This window comes from Urtica dioica, chromosome 8 (genome assembly GCF_054948205.1).
Source record: "Urtica dioica subsp. dioica isolate 48M chromosome 8, U.dioica_male_clone48M_v1_H2, whole genome shotgun sequence".
Classification (NCBI taxonomy): Eukaryota; Viridiplantae; Streptophyta; class Magnoliopsida; order Rosales; family Urticaceae; genus Urtica; species Urtica dioica.
The window spans coordinates 3,772,402-3,792,271 of NC_142763.1; the positions used below are offsets into that span (position 1 = coordinate 3,772,402).

Genomic DNA, 19,870 nt, shown 5'->3' on the forward strand with positions numbered 1-19,870 from the left:
AGTATTACTCTTGTGACGACCCGACTTTTCGGACCGTCATACTAAGCTTAATTCTTTTACTTAGAAAAAAAATAGTGGAAATTTTTTTTGAAAATGTCATTTCGTATATTTATAAAGTTTGGACTTTAAAATAAAACAATCTTTGACAATAACCAACATTTGAAATCTTACAAAAATATTTGATGAATATAAGAGAGAATACTTAATTCGGAATTCCAAACTAAAGTAGATGGTTGGAATATTCAACGGAAATAAAACCATAAGAATTCAACTTCAGTTTTGCAAAACTAATTAAACTTGGAAAGTATCTTAAGCATAAAATTTCAAACCGAGTGTTTAGGAAATTTCGTAGCGGAAGTCTTTTAATTAAGTGAGCGGAACCACAACCCAACCCCTTAGCCATCGAACGCCGCTGATCCACCCTCCTCACTTATTTATTTGTTGCTTACCTACAATACGGACGAATACACATAATATGAGCTAACGCTCAGCGAGAATAACAATAACTCACAAAAAGATGAGTAATGCGATGCATGATCCGGTTATTAGTGTTTTAAATTCTAATAGTGTCATGGTCTTTCGTATCATAAGTCTTATCATATTTTATTCGGGGTGCCCCTAGAGTAGTCGTACCAATTTCAGTGTACACTTTGGAAACGAACTACGGGGCTGCGACCTCCCATAGTTCGCACCATCTAATATGTGACGACCCGACTTTTCGGACCGTCTTACTTATCTTACTTTTTAAAACTTAAGAAAATTTGAGGTAAATTTTTTTTTTTTTAAACATAACTTAAAATATAAAGTTTGAAAACTCGTAACCTAAAAATAATTTTTTTCATTTAAACTTGATGAACGAAAACAACCAAAAAGTCGAAGTTGCATAATGGAAATTTAAAACCAACAAAACACCATCGTAAAATAAATACCATAAATAAAGTCGTAACCTTTAACGAAATTGAAAAACATAACTTAAACTATGAACAATAAAACCTTGGGTTTGGATTATTGCAAAACTGAAAGCAAAGCGGAAGTCTTTTTATTTTCGAAAACGGCAACCATAACCCAACCCTCTCGCTATCGCCGCCGCTAATCCACCCTCCTCACTTGCTCATATGTTGTTTACCTACAACACGGACGTATAAACATAGAGTGAGCTAACGCTCAGCGAGAATAACTATAACTCACAAAACATAAGTAATAAAATAAAATGCATGAACCGGTTATTAGTATTTTAAATTTAACCGTGACATGAGATACCCTATTTAAACGTCTATCGTATTTTAGTTCGGGGGTCCCCTAGAGTAGCCGTACCGATTTCAGTGTACACTTTGGTAACGAACCATGGGGCTGCGACCTCCCATAGAACGCCCCGTCACATACATAAACATATAAGGAACTCTCTATGTGAGCCCGTAGTTTGGCTCGAGAAATTCCTCTAGTTACCTCCGTAGTTCGAGGCGGTACGACTCTCTTGCTTACTTAACTTATTAACCGTGTTTATTACGTTAAAAGCATGAGCGACATAAGATAAAAAAAAACATACATGATAACATAGCTAGCAAGATAAGATGTGTTATAGATATTCTAATACACGCATCATAAGATAACATAACTCACATATCGTCATACCAAATCATACCAAGCACATTCCGAACAAACACACACACAAAAATTCACACAATACATAAATACTTCATATCACATAATACTTAGTATATTTTGAACTAATCCGTGTTGCAGTGAGATTATTCTCACCTGGATATCGGAATTACGATCGAAGACCGTCGAAGGAAAAGGATGCTCTTAATGACTCGGAACCTAAACGGAAAAGGTTGACTATTACTTATCAGGTAAGAAAAGGATTTAATACATGACTTAGTTTCTGGAAATTTCAAAATTTCGGCTGAAGGTGTAAATTACGAAAATACCCTTGGGGTCGATAAAATATTTTTTTGAAAAATAAATCTATAAAAATTACTGCGAGAGCGAAATAATATTTGGAACACTTCATACTTCAGAGGCATGTACAGAATATGCTCAGATTATTTAAAAAAAAAAAAAAAAGTGTAAGAAAGCAATATTTAGTCTTTTTAAAAACAAAAACTGTTTTGGAACGATTCTGCGCACCGTTTGGATTTTATCCCAAATATATTCTGTGGGCATCCAAAAATTCTAAAATTTGGAGTAGATATCATAAACATATAGAACTAGGCCGTGTATAAAAATTAGCTCAAAAAGAATTTTGTAGATATATAAACAAGACGTTTTGTTGTAAAAAGATCAGGGTAAAAACTAGTCTGCGCACTGATCGCAATTAATTCATAAAATAATAATAATAACTCGAAAACTTCTAAAATTTAAACCACGATTAAATAACATGTGAAAGTATAATCTGTAAAAAAATTAGATCCAAAAACCGTTTTTAGCTATTTTAAAACGTGCGATTTTGACACTGCTTAAAACTGATTTCTAAACAGGAAATAATAAACCTAATTTTTCTTATGAAAAACGAAATAAAAGCATAAAAAAAATATATAAAGGGATAGTATGAACTGAGCACGAAGAAAAAATACCTTAAAAGAGATTGGAAAAACCCACTAACACTTGTTGAACCCAAAACCTAGAGATTAAGGTGACTATTTGGTGATTAGGGTTTTTATTTGTGAGGGAAGAGAAGTGAATGTAGGGAGAGAGAGAGATCGTGAGGGGGGCTGAGAGTTAACAGCGTAGACTCCTTTTTTTTTTAACCCTAATCTACTAATACTATTTATAAGAGTAACAATTGAGGATTATATAATATATTTTATTTAAAAACGGCGGCATATCAGGCCAAACAAAAGTAACATGTAGGTATATATATATATATATGCACGCTTAATATATTGAAATTCCTTTAATAACTAACTTACAGTACAATAAGCACCCTTATCTACATATATGTATATAGATATATACATATATTAGGTACCTTCAGTAAAATAAAATAATTTTTTTATATACCCTTATCTACATATATGTATATAGATATCTACATATACTACGTTATTTAACATTAATATATATATATATATATATATACACATAACCTTAAAGCTCATGTGTATAAATAATTTTTTTTTTCTTCTATAACGGATTAGAAATATATATATATTTGTACACATATTTATACAAACATCACACACAAATGCTTAGATAAACAAATCAATAAAGCCTACAACTTGTACCATGAACTAGTAGTTAACCCAAAAAAAAATTCACATATACTATATAACATAAATTTGAACTTTAATTTCATATTATTATAAAAAAAAATCTAAATTTCTTTATAAGCTAGTTTAGGGGGTTTCACAATCTCCCCTACTTATTAGAATTTTCGTCCCGAAAATTAACAAAAGATCGAGAAGAACATAAGGATTCTTACTTGGACATACTAAAATCCTTTGAAAAGATCGGGATATCGTGTTTTCATGTCTTCTTCCCGTTCCCAAGTAGCTTCTTCTATCTTGTGATTCCGCCATAACACTTTTACCAAAGGAATCACCTTGTTCCTCAAAACTTTCTCTTCGCGATCAAGAATCTGGACAGGTTTCTCTTCATACGTCAAGTCTTCGTGAACTTCAGTGGGCTCTTGGATTAAGTCGTGCGTTGGGTCAGGTAGGTACTTCTTGAGCATCGAGACATGAAACACGTTGTGCACCAATGCTAACGCGGGATTCAGGGCTAGACGGTAGGCTACCTTTCCGATTCTTTCTATGATCTCGAAAGGACCAATGTACCTCGGGCTCAACTTTCCCTTCTTGCCGAACCTCATCACACCCTTGAGAGGTGCTACCTTCAAGAACACAAAATCTCCGACTTGAAATTCCAGTGGCCGCCTTCTCTTATCGGCGTAGCTTTTCTGTCGACTTTGGGCAGTCCCCATTCGATCACGAATTTTCTTGATAGCCTCTGTTGTGTCTCGGATAAAATCTGTTTTCTCGAGGTTACTTTCTCCAGCTTCAAACCAGTGTATTGGAGATCGGCACTTTCTCCCATAGAGAGCTTCGTATGGTGCAACGCCGATTGAGGCTTGGTAGATGTTGTTGTATGAGAATTCAATAAGTGGCAGCCTCTTACTCCAACTCCCACCAAAATCCATGACACATGCCCTTAGCATATCCTCTAGGGTCTGAATCGTCCTCTCGGATTGGCCATCCGTTTGGGGGTGAAAAGCGGTGCTAAACTTCAATCGCGATCCCAGCGACTTTTGCACGCACCTCCAGAAGTTAGAAGTGAAACGACCATCACGATCAGAGATGATGGATAGAGGAACGCCGTGCAGTCTCACCACGTTATTCATGTATAACTCAGCCAACTTCTCCACGGAGTACGTGACCTTCATCGGGATGAACCTAGCAGACTTGGTCAAACGGTCCACCACTACCCAGATAGCATCATAACCCTCAACCGTCTTAGGTAATCCAACCACAAAATCCATTGTGATTTGTTCCCACTTCCATTCAGGAACTTCGATTGGCTGTAATTCTCCAGCTGGTCGTTGATGTTCGGCTTTCACTTTCTGGCAGGTAAGACATTTACTGACAAACTTTGCAACGTCACCCTTCATTCCGTTCCACCAAAAGTGTTCTCGGAGGTCTTGATACATCTTCGTGGAACCTGGGTGAACTGAATACGGTGTCTCATGTGCTTCGGTAAGAATTTGCCTTCGTAACTCATCTTCGTTGGGTACACAAATCCTTCCATCGAAAAAGAGTACATCATTCTCCGAAATAGAAAATTTCGACTCTTGGCTTTCCAACGCATCGTCCTTCAACTTTGACATCTCCGGATCACGCATCTGCGCTTCCTTGATCCTCTCAAAAAGATCTGACTGTAAGGTCATACTGGCTAATCCTTGTGTGATAATTTCAACTCCCAATTTGTTGATTTCATCAGTGAGTTGAGGTGAAAATGCTCGCATCATCGATAGCCTAGCCTCATTCTTCCTACTTAAGGCATCTGCTACCACGTTTGCCTTTCCGGGGTGATAATGGATACCACAGTCGTAGTCCTTAACCAATTCTAGCCACCTTCTTTGCCTCATGTTCAACTCCCTTTGAGTGAAAATATACTTTAAGCTCTTATGATCGGTAAATATCTCACACCGAACACCATACAGGTAGTGTCTCCAAATCTTGAGGGCAAAAACCATTACGGCTAACTCCAAATCATGAGTAGGATAATTCTTCTCGTGATTTTTGAGTTGTCGTGACGCATAAGCCACTACTTTGCCGTTTTGCATTAACACAGCACCAAGACCTGTCTTTGACGCGTCGCTGTAAATAGACAAAGGTTCTCCACTTTCAGGGACTATAAGTATTGGCGCGCTGGTGAGTCTTCTCTTCAACTCGCGAAAACTTTCTTCACACTTCTCGGTCCACGCATACTTCTTATCTTTCTTCGTGAGGGCGGTGAGTGGAGCAGCTAATGTAGAAAACCCTTCAACAAATCTTCTATAGTAGCCTGCTAAACCGAGAAAACTCCTGATCTCTGTCACACTTCGAGGCGGTTTCCAATCATTGACGGATTCTATCTTGGAAGGATCAACGGAGATCCCATCCTTAGAAACCACGTGACCAAGGAAATGCACCTTATCCAGCCAAAATTCGCACTTCGAGAATTTGGCATATAGTTGATGTCGTCTCAAAGTCTGTAGTGCAACTCGCAGGTGTTCTTCGTGATCTTCGACACTCTTAGAGTAAATCAGAATGTCATCAATGAAGACTATTACAAATTTATCCAAGACGTCGCTAAAGATCCTATTCATCATATCCATGAAGGCTGCTGGGGCGTTAGTGAGTCCAAAAGGCATGACCGTGAACTCGTAATGACCGTAGCGGGTGCGAAAAGTAGTCTTTGGAATGTCGTCCTCTTTGACTCGTAATTGATGATAGCCGGATCGCAAGTCAATCTTCGAAAATACTTTTGCTCCCTTGAGTTGGTCAAACAAGTCATCAATCCTAGGAAGCGGATACTTGTTCTTGACGGTGACCTTGTTAAGCTCTCTGTAGTCGATGCACATACGGAAAGATCCATCCTTCTTCTTCACGAATAAAACCGGTGCTCCCCATGGTGAATGACTTGGGCGGATGAATCCTTTATCCAACAACTCTTGAAGTTGTGTTTGTAGCTCCTTGAGTTCAGTTGGCGCCATTCGATAGGGTGACTTAGAGATCGGTCCCGTACCAGGTAGTAATTCAATCCCAAAAGAAATCTCACGCTCTGGAGCTAAGCCTGGTAATTCTTCGGGAAAAACATCTACATAATCTCTCACCACTGGCACGTCGTCAGGAGTTGCTTCTACATCCTTAGTCTTGTCCACTACCGACGCTAGGAATCCATAACACCCTTTACTCATCAATCTTCTAGCTTGTAATGCTGACACTAACATCTTAGATTTCTTGAGTGGCCTTCCTTCAAAGGTAAACCCTCTTCCTGTTACCGGTTTGAATATTACCCTTTTTCGGCGACAATCGATCATTGCATTATTCTCGCCTAAGAAGTCCATACCCGAGATGGCATCAAAGTCTTTCATTTCTAAGACAATGAAATCGATCCTTAACTCATGACCACCAATTATTATCGGTACTCTTTTTAAACAGTGCTCTGATAATAGCACATCACCAGACGGTAATGCCGTCCTGAAAACCTTCCTAGTTTTCACTACACTATCGCCTAATTTCCTAGCCAGTTCTAACGAAATAAAACAATGTGTAGCACCAGAGTCAAACAATACTAAAGCGTCAAAATGAGCTATAGGAAGCTGACCTGCTACCACATTCGAAGAGCTGGCTAGAGCATCAGCGTTGGTGTAGGCGTAGATGCGGGCTTGTTGTGGTGGTGGAACTTGGGTGGTTGGAGGTGCTTCTAAACGACCTTGGGAAATCTGTGGCCTTTCGATGGCAGCTTGCATGAAGTTAAGTCGTCCATTTGGGTTGTGCTGCTGATATTGTCCATTCTGAGAGGAAAATGATTTCGGACAATCCTTGAGAAAGTGTCCAGGCTGACCACACTTGAAACAAGTCATGGTTCCCTTCCGGCACTCTCCAGGATGCATCTTCCCACAAGTCTTGCATACTGGAAAGGTCGTTCCCTCTACCTTGACCTTGTTGTTGGCGTTGCCACCATTTCCAGGATGACTTCTCTTCTTTCCATTCCCATTCCATTGGGGTTGTGCCTTGAAGCCTTGACGGTTATGGTTAGGCTGGGGATTTCCTGATTGGTTTGGCTTCCTGTTGTCGGGACCTCTGCTTTGACCTTTCTCCTCTTTTCGAGCCTTGTAAAACTGAGCACGTTCCTCCTTTACTTGGATCAAGTGGTATTCAGCTCGCATGGCACGTTCGAGGCAGTCGGCGACTGTGGTAGGTGGCTGACTTCCACTATCAATGGCTAAGGCCAATTCCGGTCGGAACATTCCCATCATCCTCCTAACTCTTTTTGTCTCTGTCGGAACCAAGTGAGGACACAGTCTGGCCAATTGATTGAACTTACTAACAGCTTCAGTCACAGTCATCGTCCCTTGCTTCAGCTCCGCAAACTCCTTCTGCTGAGTGTTCATCGCTCGCATGTTGAAATACTTACTGTTGAACTCCTCAGTGAAGTCTTCCCAAGACATAGCGCGTGTGTCTCTTCTAGCTGCTACTGTCTCCCACCAGTAGCGTGCATCCTTCTTCAGAACAAAAGACGCGCATATGACTTTCTCAATTTCCGAGATATTCATGAAGTTGAAGATCTTCTTCATCTCTGACATCCACTCGTCAGCCACTAAAGGATCAGTGGAACCTTCGAAATCTGGAGCTCTCATCCTCCTGAACCTTTCGAAAAGATCATCAGCCACAACAACTTGGCCCATCTGAGGTACACCCTGAGGAGGTACTGGTGGTGCTTCTTGATCCTCTCCCATATTTCCATTCACTTGGGGGAGGTGGTTTCTCAACTCTTGTATCTCCACTTCTTGGGCTTCGATACGTTGTAGCAATGCAGTGACGAGTACCGCAAGCTCGGGTTGGGCCGCTGGCTGAGGTGCGGGGGCTGGACCGTCGGGATTCACTGCTGCTCCTTGTTGTGCGGGAAACGGAGCGGCATGATGAGCATCTTGCATTGGGACATCAGCGGCAACTCTGCCTCTTCCCCTACCTCGGCCTCGTGGCCTACCTCTGCCTTGTCCACGAGCAGCTTGGACGTTTTCCATCTAAGATTTCGAAGACATTTTCGCGATTAGGGTTTTTGCCTACTGTAACTATTAGGATTGATTATAGAAAAGACTTAACATGCAAAACACCCTCATACAAAGAACTTTATGAAACTATTAAGATAATAGTAACTTAAACATATAATCCAAATTCAAAAGTGATACTCAAAACAAAAAAAAACAAAAAAAACGAAACTAAAACCTCACAAAAAAAATTAAAGGTATTTCAAACTTTAAGGAAAGACAAATAAAACCAAAAATCCTAGAATAGCAAGAAGAATTTAATCCTCGACTGGATCATCCTCAGAAGGATCTTCCTCCGATTCTTCCTCTACCGGGTCCATATTGGAATCGCCCTCTGGAGGTAGGTCATCGTCGACGAGCTCCATATAATGCTTAATGTATCTATTAAACTCTTCGAAAGTTATTCCAGGCGCGGGTTCATAGGTGCAATACTTCCCTTCCTGTTTTTCAAAATCAGAAAGCCCATTCCAGTACACATTAATCGCGTCTTCATCATCCAAAAGAAAAGGAACGTGGGATAGCATGTCAGAGGTTCGATTATGGTACTCCTTTGCAGTCTCCCCATCTTTCATCTTCCATGACCTCAAAACATGACGATAACGCCTTCTTTCCATTTTCGCACGCCAGCCCTTATTGGTGAAATTTCGTATAACCCCATCCTTCATGTACTCCCATCCAGCTCCGGGGTGATCCCTTAGCTTTTCTTGCCAATACTCCAATACCTTCCAGTGGACCTTTAGTTGTGCAAAGGAAACTTGCAATCTCTCTGGAACTTGCAACACCTTAAAACGGATGTCTATGTTATTGCACCATTCTCGTGTGCCGACGATATCTGTCATCGCGCTGATAAGAACTGGAGGATTTGTCTCTAAGAATTTGATCATGAGGTCACCGTCAGCAATGCGGCTCTGGCTTTCCGCGATCACGTGTTTTGTTACTTCAACGTCCATCTAACAAAGAAGGAAGAGAAAAGCTAAACATACAACATAATAAAACAAAATTAACTTACTTGAGTAGGGGGAAGCCGTGCGATCGATAGCGAAGAGAGGTCGTAGGTTCGTTGCTCTGATACCAACTGTGACGACCCGACTTTTCGGACCGTCTTACTTATCTTACTTTTTAAAACTTAAGAAAATTTGAGGTAAATTTTTTTTTTTTTAAAACATAACTTAAAATATAAAGTTTGAAAACTCGTAACCTAAAAATAATTTTTTTCATTTAAACTTGATGAACGAAAACAACCAAAAAGTCGAAGTTGCATAATGGAAATTTAAAACCAACAAAACACCATCGTAAAATAAATACCATAAATAAAGTCGTAACCTTTAACGAAATTGAAAAACATAACTTAAACTATGAACAATAAAACCTTGGGTTTGGATTATTGCAAAACTGAAAGCAAAGCGGAAGTCTTTTTATTTTCGAAAACGGCAACCATAACCCAACCCTCTCGCTATCGCCGCCGCTGATCCACCCTCCTCACTTGCTCATATGTTGTTTACCTACAACACGGACGTATAAACATAGAGTGAGCTAACGCTCAGCGAGAATAACTATAACTCACAAAACATAAGTAATAAAATAAAATGCATGAACCGGTTATTAGTATTTTAAATTTAACCGTGACATGAGATACCCTATTTAAACGTCTATCGTATTTTAGTTCGGGGGTCCCCTAGAGTAGCCGTACCGATTTCAGTGTACACTTTGGTAACGAACCATGGGGCTGCGACCTCCCATAGAACGCCCCGTCACATACATAAACATATAAGGAACTCTCTATGTGAGCCCGTAGTTCGGCTCGAGAAATTCCTCTAGTTACCTCCGTAGTTCGAGGCGGTACGACTCTCTTGCTTACTTAACTTATTAACCGTGTTTATTACGTTAAAAGCATGAGCGACATAAGATAAAAAAAACATACATGATAACATAGCTAGCAAGATAAGATGTGTTATAGATATTCTAATACACACATCATAAGATAACATAACTCACATATCGTCATACCAAATCATACCAAGCACATTCCGAACAAACACACACACAAAAATTCACACAATACATAAATACTTCATATCACATAATACTTAGTATATTTTGAACTAATCCGTGTTGCAGTGAGATTATTCTCACCTGGATATCGGAATTACGATCGAAGACCGTCGAAGGAAAAAGATGCTCTTAATGACTCGGAACCTAAACGGAAAAGGTTGACTATTACTTATCAGGTAAGAAAAGGATTTAATACATGACTTAGTTTCTGGAAATTTCAAAATTTCGGCTGAATGTGTAAATTACGAAAATACCCTTGGGGTCGATAAAATATTTTTTTGAAAAATAAATCTATAAAAATTACTGCGAGAGCGAAATAATATTTGGAACACTTCATACTTCAGAGGCATGTACAGAATATGCTCAGATTATTTAAAAAAAAAAAAAAAAAGTGTAAGAAAGCAATATTTAGTCTTTTTAAAAACAAAAACTGTTTTGGAACGATTCTGCGCACCGTTTGGATTTTATCCCAAATATATTCTGTGGGCATCCAAAAATTCTAAAATTTGGAGTAGATATCATAAACATATAGAACTAGGCCGTGTATAAAAATTAGCTCAAAAAGAATTTTGTAGATATATAAACAAGACGTTTTGTTGTAAAAAGATCAGGGTAAAAACTAGTCTGCGCACTGATCGCAATTAATTCATAAAATAATAATAATAACTCGAAAACTTCTAAAATTTAAACCACGATTAAATAACATGTGAAAGTATAATCTGTAAAAAAATTAGATCCAAAAACCGTTTTTAGCTATTTTAAAACGTGCGATTTTGACACTGCTTAAAACTGATTTCTAAACAGGAAATAATAAACCTAATTTTTCTTATGAAAAACGAAATAAAAGCATAAAAAAATATATATAAAGGGATAGTATGAACTGAGCACGAAGAAAAAATACCTTAAAAGAGATTGGAAAAACCCACTAACACTTGTTGAACCCAAAACCTAGAGATTAAGGTGACTATTTGGTGATTAGGGTTTTTATTTGTGAGGGAAGAGAAGTGAATGTAGGGAGAGAGAGAGATCGTGAGGGGGGCTGAGAGTTAACAGCGTAGACTCCTTTTTTTTTTAACCCTAATCTACTAATACTATTTATAAGAGTAACAATTGAGGATTATATAATATATTTTATTTAAAAACGGCGGCATATCAGGCCAAACAAAAGTAACATGTAGGTATATATATATATATATGCACGCTTAATATATTGAAATTCCTTTAATAACTAACTTACAGTACAATAAGCACCCTTATCTACATATATGTATATAGATATATACATATATTAGGTACCTTCAGTAAAATAAAATAATTTTTTTATATACCCTTATCTACATATATGTATATAGATATCTACATATACTACGTTATTTAACATTAATATATATATATATATATATACACATAACCTTAAAGCTCATGTGTATAAATAATTTTTTTTTTCTTCTATAACGGATTAGAAATATATATATATTTGTACACATATTTATACAAACATCACACACAAATGCTTAGATAAACAAATCAATAAAGCCTACAACTTGTACCATGAACTAGTAGTTAACCCAAAAAAAAATTCACATATACTATATAACATAAATTTGAACTTTAATTTCATATTATTATAAAAAAAAATCTAAATTTCTTTATAAGCTAGTTTAGGGGGTTTCACAATCTCCCCTACTTATTAGAATTTTCGTCCCGAAAATTAACAAAAGATCGAGAAGAACATAAGGATTCTTACTTGGACATACTAAAATCCTTTGAAAAGATCGGGATATCGTGTTTTCATGTCTTCTTCCCGTTCCCAAGTAGCTTCTTCTATCTTGTGATTCCGCCATAACACTTTTACCAAAGGAATCACCTTGTTCCTCAAAACTTTCTCTTCGCGATCAAGAATCTGGGCAGGTTTCTCTTCATACGTCAAGTCTTCGTGAACTTCAGTGGGCTCTTGGATTAAGTCGTGCGTTGGGTCAGGTAGGTACTTCTTGAGCATCGAGACATGAAACACGTTGTGCACCAATGCTAACTCGGGATTCAGGGCTAGACGGTAGGCTACCTTTCCGATTCTTTCTATGATCTCGAAAGGACCAATGTACCTCGGGCTCAACTTTCCCTTCTTGCCGAACCTCATCACACCCTTGAGAGGTGCTACCTTCAAGAACACAAAATCTCCGACTTGAAATTCCAGTGGCCGCCTTCTCTTATCGGCGTAGCTTTTCTGTCGACTTTGGGCAGTCCCCATTCGATCACGAATTTTCTTGATAGCCTCTGTTGTGTCTCGGATAAAATCTGTTTTCTCGAGGTTACTTTCTCCAGCTTCAAACCAGTGAATTGGAGATCGGCACTTTCTCCCATAGAGAGCGTCGTATGGTGCAACGCCGATTGAGGCTTGGTAGCTGTTGTTGTATGAGAATTCAATAAGTGGCAGCCTCTTACTCCAACTCCCACCAAAATCCATGACACATGCCCTTAGCATATCCTCTAGGGTCTGAATCGTCCTCTCGGATTGGCCATCCGTTTGGGGGTGAAAAGCGGTGCTAAACTTCAATCGCGATCCCAGCGACTTTTGCACGCACCTCCAGAAGTTAGAAGTGAAACGACCATCGCGATCAGAGATGATGGATAGAGGAACGCCGTGCAGTCTCACCACGTTATTCATGTATAACTCAGCCAACTTCTCCACGGAGTACGTGACCTTCATCGGGATGAACCTAGCAGACTTGGTCAAACGGTCCACCACTACCCAGATAGCATCATAACCCTCAACCGTCTTAGGTAATCCAACCACAAAATCCATTGTGATTTGTTCCCACTTCCATTCAGGAACTTCGATTGGCTGTAATTCTCCAGCTGGTCGTTGATGTTCGGCTTTCACTTTCTGGCAGGTAAGACATTTACTGACAAACTTTGCAACGTCACCCTTCATTCCGTTCCACCAAAAGTGTTCTCGGAGGTCTTGATACATCTTCGTGGAACCTGGGTGAACTGAATACGGTGTCTCATGTGCTTCGGTAAGAATTTGCCTTCGTAACTCATCTTCGTTGGGTACACAAATCCTTCCATCGAAAAAGAGTACATCATTCTCCGAAATAGAAAATTTCGACTCTTGGCTTTCCAACGCATCGTCCTTCAACTTTGACATCTCCGGATCACGCATCTGCGCTTCCTTGATCCTCTAAAAAAGATCTGACTGTAAGGTCATACTGGCTAATCCTTGTGTGATAATTTCAACTCCCAATTTGTTGATTTCATCAGTGAGTTGAGGTGAAAATGCTCGCATCATCGATAGCCTAGCCTCATTCTTCCTACTTAAGGCATCTGCTACCACGTTTGCCTTTCCGGGGTGATAATGGATACCACAGTCGTAGTCCTTAACCAATTCTAGCCACCTTCTTTGCCTCATGTTCAACTCCCTTTGAGTGAAAATATACTTTAAGCTCTTATGATCGGTAAATATCTCACACCGAACACCATACAGGTAGTGTCTCCAAATCTTGAGGGCAAAAACCATTGCGGCTAACTCCAAATCATGAGTAGGATAATTCTTCTCGTGATTTTTGAGTTGTCGTGACGCATAAGCCACTACTTTGCCGTTTTGCATTAACACAGCACCAAGACCTGTCTTTGACGCGTCGCTGTAAATAGACAAAGGTTCTCCACTTTCAGGGACTATAAGTATTGGCGCGCTGGTGAGTCTTCTCTTCAACTCGCGAAAACTCTCTTCACACTTCTCGGTCCACGCATACTTCTTATCTTTCTTCGTGAGGGCGGTGAGTGGAGCAGCTAATGTAGAAAACCCTTCAACAAATCTTCTATAGTAGCCTGCTAAACCGAGAAAACTCCTGATCTCTGTCACACTTCGAGGCGGTTTCCAATCATTGACGGATTCTATCTTGGAAGGATCAACGGAGATCCCATCCTTAGAAACCACGTGACCAAGGAAATGCACCTTATCCAGCCAAAATTCGCACTTCGAGAATTTGGCATATAGTTGATGTCGTCTCAAAGTCTGTAGTGCAACTCGCAGGTGTTCTTCGTGATCTTCGACACTCTTAGAGTAAATCAGAATGTCATCAATGAAGACTATTACAAATTTATCCAAGACGTCGCTAAAGATCCTATTCATCATATCCATGAAGGCTGCTGGGGCGTTAGTGAGTCCAAAAGGCATGACCGTGAACTCGTAATGACCGTAGCGGGTGCGAAAAGTAGTCTTTGGAATGTCGTCCTCTTTGACTCGTAATTGATGATAGCCGGATCGCAAGTCAATCTTCGAAAATACTTTTGCTCCCTTGAGTTGGTCAAACAAGTCATCAATCCTAGGAAGCGGATACTTGTTCTTGACGGTGACCTTGTTAAGCTCTCTGTAGTCGATGCACATACGGAAAGATCCATCTTTCTTCTTCACGAATAAAACCGGTGCTCCCCATGGTGAATGACTTGGGCGGATGAATCCTTTATCCAACAACTCTTGAAGTTGTGTTTGTAGCTCCTTGAGTTCAGCTGGCGCCATTCGATAGGGTGACTTAGAGATCGGTCCCGTACCAGGTAGTAATTCAATCCCAAAAGAAATCTCACGCTCTGGAGCTAAGCCTGGTAATTCTTCGGGAAAAACATCTACATAATCTCTCACCACTGGCACGTCGTCAGGAGTTGCTTCTACATCCTTAGTCTTGTCCACTACCGACGCTAGGAATCCATAACACCCTTTACTCATCAATCTTCTAGCTTGTAATGCTGACACTAACATCTTAGATTTCTTGAGTGGCCTTCCTTCAAAGGTAAACCCTCTTCCTGTTACCGGTTTGAATATTACCCTTTTTCGGCGACAATCGATCATTGCATTATTCTCGCCTAAGAAGTCCATACCCGAGATGGCATCAAAGTCTTTCATTTCTAAGACAATGAAATCGATCCTTAACTCATGACCACCAATTATTATCGGTACTCTTTTTAAACAGTGCTCTGATAATAGCACATCACCAGACGGTAATGCCGTCCTGAAAACCTTCCTAGTTTTCACTACACTATCGCCTAATTTCCTAGCCAGTTCTAACGAAATAAAACAATGTGTAGCACCAGAGTCAAACAATACTAAAGCGTCAAAATGAGCTATAGGAAGCTGACCTGCTACCACATTCGAAGAGCTGGCTAGAGCATCAGCGTTGGTGTAGGCGTAGATGCGGGCTTGTTGTGGTGGTGGAACTTGGGTGGTTGGAGGTGCTTCTAAACGACCTTGGGAAATCTGTGGCCTTTCGATGGCAGCTTGCATGAAGTTAAGTCGTCCATTTGGGTTGTGCTGCTGATATTGTCCATTCTGAGAGGAAAATGATTTCGGACAATCCTTGAGAAAGTGTCCAGGCTGACCACACTTGAAACAAGTCATGGTTCCCTTCCGGCACTCTCCAGGATGCATCTTCCCACAAGTCTTGCATACTGGAAAGGTCGTTCCCTCTACCTTGACCTTGTTGTTGGCGTTGCCACCATTTCCAGGATGACTTCTCTTCTTTCCATTCCCATTCCATTGGGGTTGTGCCTTGAAGCCTTGACGGTTATGGTTAGGCTGGGGATTTCCTGATTGGTTTGGCTTCCTGTTGTCGGGACCTCTGCTTTGACCTTTCTCCTCTTTTCGAGCCTTGTAAAACTGAGCACGTTCCTCCTTTACTTGGATCAAGTGGTATTCAGCTCGCATGGCACGTTCGAGGCAGTCGGCGACTGTGGTAGGTGGCTGACTTCCACTATCAATGGCTAAGGCCAATTCCGGTCGGAACATTCCCATCATCCTCCTAACTCTTTTTGTCTCTGTCGGAACCAAGTGAGGACACAGTCTGGCCAATTGATTGAACTTACTAACAGCTTCAGTCACAGTCATCGTCCCTTGCTTCAGCTCCGCAAACTCCTTCTGCTGAGTGTTCATCGCTCGCATGTTGAAATACTTACTGTTGAACTCCTCAGTGAAGTCTTCCCAAGACATAGCGCGTGTGTCTCTTCTAGCTGCTACTGTCTCCCACCAGTAGCGTGCATCCTTCTTCAGAACAAAAGACGCGCATATGACTTTCTCAATTTCCGAGATATTCATGAAGTTGAAGATCTTCTTCATCTCTGACATCCACTCGTCAGCCACTAAAGGATCAGTGGAACCTTCGAAATCTGGAGCTCTCATCCTCCTGAACCTTTCGAAAAGATCATCAGCCACAACAACTTGGCCCATCTGAGGTACACCCTGAGGAGGTACTGGTGGTGCTTCTTGATCCTCTCCCATATTTCCATTCACTTGGGGGAGGTGGTTTCTCAACTCTTGTATCTCCACTTCTTGGGCTTCGATACGTTGTAGCAATGCAGTGACGAGTACCGCAAGCTCGGGTTGGGCCGCTGGCTGAGGTGCGGGGGCTGGACCGTCGGGATTCACTGCTGCTCCTTGTTGTGCGGGAAACGGAGCGGCATGATGAGCATCTTGCATTGGGACATCAGCGGCAACTCTGCCTCTTCCCCTACCTCGGCCTCGTGGCCTACCTCTGCCTTGTCCACGAGCAGCTTGGACGTTTTCCATCTAAGATTTCGAAGACATTTTCGCGATTAGGGTTTTTGCCTACTGTAACTATTAGGATTGATTATAGAAAAGACTTAACATGCAAAACACCCTCATACAAAGAACTTTATGAAACTATTAAGATAATAGTAACTTAAACATATAATCCAAATTCAAAAGTGATACTCAAAACAAAAAAAAAAAACAAAAAAACGAAACTAAAACCTCACAAAAAAAATTAAAGGTATTTCAAACTTTAAGGAAAGACAAATAAAACCAAAAATCCTAGAATAGCAAGAAGAATTTAATCCTCGACTGGATCATCCTCAGAAGGATCTTCCTCCGATTCTTCCTCTACCGGGTCCATATTGGAATCGCCCTCTGGAGGTAGGTCATCGTCGACGAGCTCCATATAATGCTTAATGTATCTATTAAACTCTTCGAAAGTTATTCCAGGCGCAGGTTCATAGGTGCAATACTTCCCTTCCTGTTTTTCAAAATCAGAAAGCCCATTCCAGTACACATTAATCGCGTCTTCATCATCCAAAAGAAAAGGAACGTGGGATAGCATGTCAGAGGTTCGATTATGGTACTCCTTTGCAGTCTCCCCATCTTTCATCTTCCATGACCTCAAAACATGACGATAACGCCTTCTTTCCATTTTCGCACGCCAGCCCTTATTGGTGAAATTTCGTATAACCCCATCCTTCATGTACTCCCATCCAGCTCCGGGGTGATCCCTTAGCTTTTCTTGCCAATACTCCAATACCTTCCAGTGGACCTTTAGTTGTGCAAAGGAAACTTGCAATCTCTCTGGAACTTGCAACACCTTAAAACGGATGTCTATGTTATTGCACCATTCTCGTGTGCCGACGATATCTGTCATCGCGCTGATAAGAACTGGAGGATTTGTCTCTAAGAATTTGATCATGAGGTCACCGTCAGCAATGCGGCTCTGGCTTTCCGCGATCACGTGTTTTGTTACTTCAACGTCCATCTAACAAAGAAGGAAGAGAAAAGCTAAACATACGACATAATAAAACAAAATTAACTTACTTGAGTAGGGGGAAGCCGTGCGATCGATAGCGAAGAGAGGTCGTAGGTTCGTTGCTCTGATACCAACTGTGACGACCCGACTTTTCGGACCGTCTTACTTATCTTACTTTTTAAAACTTAAGAAAATTTGAGGTAAATTTTTTTTTTTTTAAAACATAACTTAAAATATAAAGTTTGAAAACTCGTAACCTAAAAATAATTTTTTTCATTTAAACTTGATGAACGAAAACAACCAAAAAGTCGAAGTTGCATAATGGAAATTTAAAACCAACAAAACACCATCGTAAAATAAATACCATAAATAAAGTCATAACCTTTAACGAAATTGAAAAACATAACTTAAACTATGAACAATAAAACCTTGGGTTTGGATTATTGCAAAACTGAAAGCAAAGCGGAAGTCTTTTTATTTTCGAAAACGGCAACCATAACCCAACCCTCTCGCTATCGCCGCCGCTGATCCACCCTCCTCACTTGCTCATATGTTGTTTACCTACAACACGGACGTATAAACATAGAGTGAGCTAACGCTCAGCGAGAATAACTATAACTCACAAAACATAAGTAATAAAATAAAATGCATGAACCGGTTATTAGTATTTTAAATTTAACCGTGACATGAGATACCCTATTTAAACGTCTATCGTATTTTAGTTCGGGGGTCCCCTAGAGTAGCCGTACCGATTTCAGTGTACACTTTGGTAACGAACCATGGGGCTGCGACCTCCCATAGAACGCCCCGTCACATACATAAACATATAAGGAACTCTCTATGTGAGCCCGTAGTTCGGCTCGAGAAATTCCTCTAGTTACCTCCGTAGTTCGAGGCGGTACGACTCTCTTGCTTACTTAACTTATTAACCGTGTTTATTACGTTAAAAGCATGAGCGACATAAGATAAAAAAAACATACATGATAACATAGCTAGCAAGATAAGATGTGTTATAGATATTCTAATACACACATCATAAGATAACATAACTCACATATCGTCATACCAAATCATACCAAGCACATTCCGAACAAACACACACACAAAAATTCACACAATACATAAATACTTCATATCACATAATACTTAGTATATTTTGAACTAATCCGTGTTGCAGTGAGATTATTCTCACCTGGATATCGGAATTACGATCGAAGACCGTCGAAGGAAAAAGATGCTCTTAATGACTCGGAACCTAAACGGAAAAGGTTGACTATTACTTATCAGGTAAGAAAAGGATTTAATACATGACTTAGTTTCTGGAAATTTCAAAATTTCGGCTGAAGGTGTAAATTACGAAAATACCCTTGGGGTCGATAAAATATTTTTTTGAAAAATAAATCTATAAAAATTACTGCGAGAGCGAAATAATATTTGGAACACTTCATACTTCAGAGGCATGTACAGAATATGCTCAGATTATTTAAAAAAAAAAAAAAAAAAAAAAGTGTAAGAAAGCAATATTTAGTCTTTTTAAAAACAAAAACTGTTTTGGAACGATTCTGCGCACCGTTTGGATTTTATCCCAAATATATTCTGTGGGCATCCAAAAATTCTAAAATTTGGAGTAGATATCATAAACATATAGAACTAGGCCGTGTATAAAAATTAGCTCAAAAAGAATTTTGTAGATATATAAACAAGACGTTTTGTTGTAAAAAGATCAGGGTAAAAACTAGTCTGCGCACTGATCGCAATTAATTCATAAAATAATAATGATAACTCGAAAACTTCTAAAATTTAAACCACGATTAAATAACATGTGAAAGTATAATCTGTAAAAACATTAGATCCAAAAACCGTTTTTAGCTATTTTAAAACGTGCGATTTTGACACTGCTTAAAACTGATTTCTAAACAGGAAATAATAAACCTAATTTTTCTTATGAAAAACGAAATAAAAGCATAAAAAAAATATATAAAGGGATAGTATGAACTGAGCACGAAGAAAAAATACCTTAAAAGAGATTGGAAAAACC

General features: G+C 39.6%; 1 long non-coding RNA gene across 1 annotated transcript; it reads right to left on the bottom strand.

Annotated features, from left to right (window-relative positions):
- Positions 1 to 1,645: 1,645 nt before the first annotated feature.
- Positions 1,646 to 18,972, bottom strand: LOC149387369 (uncharacterized). The gene is made up of 3 exons (XR_016301074.1): positions 18,456 to 18,972; positions 9,822 to 10,390; positions 1,646 to 1,758 (listed from the first exon to the last, which is right to left on the bottom strand). It is a non-coding gene; the product is annotated as an uncharacterized LOC149387369 (long non-coding RNA).
- Between the last annotated feature and the right edge of the window lie 898 nt (positions 18,973 to 19,870).